Below are 6,477 nucleotides of genomic sequence, written 5' to 3'. Positions count from 1 at the left end.
CTCACAGAAGATATATTTTTGAACCCTTGGACACAGTAGAGTAGATTTATTTTGTATTTAAACCATGTCAGTAATTTTTCACAGCATTTAAGTCACTGTAAATTTATAATTTTTTTAGAGATGTTTTTCATTTTTTGAGAAAAATGTGTCATTTATATAGAAATCACAATTTGATTAACTGAAAATCTATCTCACATGTGTGTGAGCTGATAAACAAATCAAATCATATAAAATAATGAGGGCAATTATTTCTGACTTTCAACCCTTCATACTGAAGAGTTCACTATTGATCATTAATAAAAAAAAATCTTGTCTTGATGGATAGATATAGGAAGATGTGGTATAATAGTATGAGTGCCAATGAGACACTCTCCATCCAAGTCACAATTTATAAAAGTAAACCATAATAGGTCAAGGTACAGACTTCACCATGGAGCCTAGGCTCACATGTGCTCTATTCAAAGCAAGGCATAGGTTATTAAGGCTGTTTCCAGCAGTGCTGTCAATATCAACAATGTATAAGCATGTGATTATGTCAGTTTATAGAGAACCACTAGTAGCAGTTCCATGATATTAGGAATGCTGTTGAATTAGCATTGGCATATTTTATTTCCATGGTGATTATTTATTTCACATAATATGCCAACTCTTTTAAAGTATAGTAAAATTAGTGAAACTTTTTGTATATCATCTTTATTCACCATTTATATATTTCCATTGAATTTCACAAGAGCAATATTTTTTTGTAATTGAATCTTGCCTACAAAAACCAATATCCTCAGTCCCACCTGAATTTTTTACAGAATCAAAATATTTTTGATGAAATATTTATAGTAAGATTTTGTGATAGTTTTGATTTTTCAAGCATTATTTACATAACACATATCAAAGTGTCAACATTAACAGCTGTATAGAAATCGCTTTAGCTATTTCAATTGTTTACAAGGTGAAGTAATTTATCTATTTATCAAATTTGATTACCCATGGTGGATTTTCCCGCCTTTTTTTTATACTCAAATTTCATCCTAGAACCCCCCCCCCCCTAAAAATCAAAAGTCTCTCAATTCTTTGAATGCTGGATATTGAATTTAGTGCCAAACAAAATATAATCTTATTATATCTTATGTATGCAATTGTTTCTAGATATTTTAATTAGTTTATTTAGACCTATTTATTGCTCATATATGTTGTACTCATTGTTGAAGGTGTAAGGCTATTTATTGAGTTGTTATTTGATTTGAAAGCACCTCATATATATGTTAAAACTGTATTGCTTTATAATTTTTAATAGTGGTTTTGAAAGCATAACCTTTCCAACTTTAATATTCTGTAAATTCAGAAATTATTGTGTGCTTAAAACCTTTTATTATATTTTTTTTATGAAAGATGGAAGATTTCTTATTGCGATTTCAAGAAAATCTGCATCATTTATACATGTATGTATTAGTTATCAGAATACGAGTTATTATTGCAATCATCACAATGGCATTAGATGCAATAATCAGTGGCGTATCTAGAAATTTTCATAAGAGGGGGCCCACTGACTGCCTAAGGGGGGCCGATTCTGTCACGCTTCAGTGATTCCCTATATAACCAACCAAAATTTTTCTTGCATCCCCCCCCCAATCCGCCTCTGATAAGAAATCCTGGCAATAATTTCTGAATTTACAGAATATATTGTATTTTGTGTGTATTAAATGGTTTGTACTTTGTGCTGTGACAACTGATATTTGTTGCTGTTGTAATAATTTTTGTTTGTATTCACATTGATTGGGACCAAATATTAAGCCATACTGAATGTAAATCTGGTATGGCTGTAACTTATTTCAGGGTTTTGTTGTTTTACATGTTATCAATGTCCATAGTGATTCCAGTTGTTTTTTTTAGATTACTGGGTATTTATGATAACGAACTATTGATTGACCTTCAAATATAAAGGTTTCTAATTCAGAAAAAACAAGAAATTAGTTGAATCTGAAATAATTTTGAATTCTGGAAAATTGATAAAGAATGTATAGTGGATTAGCCATGCTTGAATGGCTAAGGTTAAAATTACTTTCACTGATATTTCAGTATGAACTAACTGACCCCTCAGACATGCATGCTTTGTCAAACCTTCTTATTTGGGTTAGTTTTCATAATACATTTATTATCAATCCCCAGAGTTCAAAATTATCCAGATTCAAATAATTCCATGTTTTGAAATGTTTTTTTCTTCCAATTGCCTGAAGATTTTAAACACTTATGCTGATCTCGCAAAAATACTGCTGTAATTTATAATGAGACTTCATGAAACCTATAAGAAATGTGTAATTTTGTTTCTTGAGTTAATATAACCATCCTTGTAGTAACAAGTATATTCTGACCCTGCATTCTGAAAATTGTTTAACAAATAAGAAATTGGTTTCTTCTTTACTTAAAAATTTTCGTCTGGAGCATGCTCTTTTTGAACCCAATTGGGGCAAGCCCTTTTAGTATGGAGCATGCTCTTGAAATGTGGCAGGCTCTCCTATTAGTCTGGAGCAAGCCCTTTTGGTATCATGAATGTCTGAGGTAGTTTATTATAGAAATGTGTAGCATACAGTTGTAAGTTACTGTTTATTGTTTCTGAGACTTATATAACACTATACTGTGTTATAGTAGTCTAAGATTGTTTATAAGACCTTTCAATAATCATGTTTTAATTCCAACATTACCACTGAAAAGGTGGTCAAACCCAAAATAATATATCTGTTGTTTTCTCTAAGGTGGTACCTTACACTACAGGGAGATAACTCTGTGAAATCAGCTAAACGTTTTAATTACGTTGCATTGTTAAGGGAATATTAAGCTTCTCAATGATCAAAATTAGTGTTTGTCAAACTGCTATATAACCAGTGTAATTTTTCTGATAAATTGGTTGGTTCAAATATTTTGAAATTTTTATTTTTTTGTCAAAGGGTCAAAGTAAATACTTTGTCAAAATTTGATGAAAATTCAACGAGCCAAATTCATTTTAGTAAAGGTGTTGGGTACCACCTTAAACGACCAAATTTAATTTAAAGTATGATGATCAATGTTCTCATTCTGTAGATTTTTAAGTTAATCAATTAGCATTTTAAATCATTTGTTTTGTGCATAGAATGTGACTTTTGAGTTTCTAACATATAATAAAATGTAGCCCCTTAACCAAAGATTTTCCCACAAAGCATAAATTAATTAAAATTCATAACTAAGGGATTCCAATATAACATTTTGTAGAAGCATATGGGTAGACTTTTTCTACTCATTGTCACTTGTTTGCAGAGTTAGAAAGTTTCTCTCATCAGTATTACGGATCTTAAACCTGAAATCGTATTCCTATAGACCATCTGGCAAACAAAAAAAGAAGGTGCTTTGGAAAACAAGTTCAATCTTTCTTTGTAAACCAGTGCCAGAAAACTGGTTTAATCCTTCTCTATATTAAACCAGTGCCAGAAAACTGGTTTAATCCTTCTCTATATTAAACCAGTGCCAGAAAACTGGTTTAATCCTTCTCTATATCAAACCAGTGCCAGAAAACTGGTTCAGTCTTTCTTTCGAAACCAGTTCCAAAAAAATGGTTTCATCTTTCTTATAAAACCAGTGCCATATAATTGGTTCAATCTTTCTTTGTAAACCAGTGCCAGAAAATTGGTTTAGTCCTTCTCTATATTAAACCAGTGCCAGAAAACTGGTTCAGTCTTGCTTTCGAAACCAGTTCCAAAAAAATGGTTTCATCTTTCTTATAAAACCAGTGCCATAAAATTGGTTCAATCTTTCTTTGGAAACTAGGGACAGAAAACTGGTTCAGTCTTCCTTTCAAAACCAGTGTAAAAAATCTGGTTTAATCTATGAAACCAGTTCGAGAAAAACTGGTTCAATCTTTTTATGGAAACCAGTGTCTGTAACTACACACTTTGATCTCTTATCAGATATATAATTGTCAATGGTTTATAAGCATTATGTTATTTATTATATTTCCTTGTTTACTATTTTTGCTGTTATCAGAATCAATCAACTAATTTTCTTCACTATATATTGTAAATTTTTATTATTCAATGTTTGAAATAAAAGAATTCTTAAAAAATAGTAAAAAATGATTATATTTTGTTTTGTTTCTCATTCAGTGGTACTTTTGTCAAGGACACACCAATCAGAGGTAGTTTATTAAATGTAATTTTTTATATTAAGATATAAAGGAGAGATGGTATTATTGCCAATTAACTGTCACCAAATACCAGATGTGGAGGATGTAAAACACTACAATTAACCATGCAGCATTCACTGTTGATTTTTTACAAACCACAGCAACATTAACCAAAAGTCGAGAAATATAAATAAATGGACTCTCATAATTAGGATGATCTATGATTGATTAATTTTATTAGCAGACACATCTTGTCAAGAAGTATGCTTAATTTAACAGAAGGTCACCTATTTGGAAAGTACCTTATTTGCTACAGGACACTGGCATAAACAAGTATTGGAAATTATAGAGAACGCTATACCAACTTTACTTGCCAAATTTTTTCTCATATGCTTGAAAAATTTCACAAGATTCACCTCAAATGAGCTTATACATGAATCTAACATGAAAATTTCAACTACAAAAAAATAAATATTTTTCAAAATTTTAATTAAATTTGATACTTTAGATCTGGTGAAATTCAAGTGAGTTTCACGGTTAAAACCTGTTTGAGGTGAAGTTCAAGTGAATTTCTCGTGACATTAACATGAATTTAAATACATGTACATTTGATGCAACTGAAATTTTCCCATGTACTGATTATAAAAGCTATCCTTTTCCTTCTATCTTTCAAGAGTTTTCAACTGTTTTGTATAAATATAAAGAGATATAGGGTACATGTCAATAAGACACCAAACCAATGACAAAAATAATCTGAAGAAATCTAGAAGGCAAGGATCTACCAAGTGCAAACAAAATTTTATATTTTCTGACATTACATTACATTAACCAAGAAAACTAAACATTGACCAATGAACCATGCCAGACATACATGTACAGCTTACATTCCTTCCATGCAACAAATATAGTTGACCTATTACTTCTAGTTAAGAAAAACAGACCAAAACACAAAAACTTAACACTAAGCAATGAACGGTGAAAATAAGGTCAAGGTCAAATTAAACCTGCCAGACTGACATGTACATCATAAAATATTTCCATACACCAAATATAGTTGACCTATTGCATATAGTATTAGAAAAAAAATCCAAAACTCAAAAACTTAACTTTGACCGCTGAACCATGAAAATTATGTCAAGGTCAGATGACACCTGCCAGTTGGACATGTACACCTTACAATCCTTCCATACACCAAATATACTAGACATATATTGCTTATAGTATCCGAGATATGGATTTGACCACCAAAACTTAACCTTGTTCACTGATCTACAAAATGAGATCGAGGTCATGTGAAAACTGTCTAATGGACATGAGGACCTTGCAAGATACGCACATACGAAATATAGTTATCCTATTACTGATAATACATGTAATAAGAGTGAAATTAACATTACATAAAAATCTTATTTTTTTTTTAAGTAGTCACTGAACCATGAAAATGAGGTCAAGGACAATGGACATGTGACAGACGGAAACTTCGTAACATAAGGCATTTATATACAAAGTATGAAGCACCAAGGTCTTCTACCTTCTAAAATATAAAGCTTTTAAGTTAGTTACCAGTAACACTGCTGCTGGATCACTATTCATATGTTGAGCTTTCTGCGTTTACCATTTAGCAAAAACCATTTCAGGGCTCCATTAAAATGTATGTGGGAGGGAAGGAAGGGAAGTTGAATTATTGAATGTAGGTCATGGGTCTTTTTTCAGTATGCGCCTATTACTGTAAGTATTATGCAAAATTATATAAAAAATGGTTCTTGGTTGTATGGATATTTTGAAAGTCCTTTCCTTATGGAATAGCCCTTTAATATGAATATTGACAGAAGTATGCAAAATATTTTGTTATGTTCAGTTCAGTAGGTCATGGACTTAACTTTGGTTAGTGTTGGACCATTTTTTACCATAGTTGTTTGTTGTGATGTTTTTAACTGTTTGGATATATATTATTGGTTTAAGTCATGTTTTTTGTATGGTGACTTGTGCCTTCTAGATTAATATCCTTATTTGTAATTTCTTTTTCCTTCATGAAAAAAACCCACCCAAAAACCTTATGTTAAATATTGATTCTACTACTGAAATAAGTGTGATACCATATTAATCCACTATCAACAGTTAATTTTTTTTTAATATTTTTAAAAGTGTCTAAAGTATATGAATATTGTATTGCACAAGTTTTGGTGGTGAAATCTGTTTCTCTAATAAATTTTTGATGATATGCAGACCATCTTAATCCTTCTTTTCGAACAACCTGCAAAAAAAATGTGTTCATTCTGTTTGACATGACATGATCAAACATGGTCACCTATTTTTATCATATAAAGAAT

Source organism: Mytilus galloprovincialis, chromosome 12 (genome assembly GCF_965363235.1).
Source record: "Mytilus galloprovincialis chromosome 12, xbMytGall1.hap1.1, whole genome shotgun sequence".
NCBI lineage: Eukaryota > Metazoa > Mollusca > Bivalvia > Mytilida > Mytilidae > Mytilus > Mytilus galloprovincialis.
Note: the sequence above shows the minus strand (reverse complement) of the source record.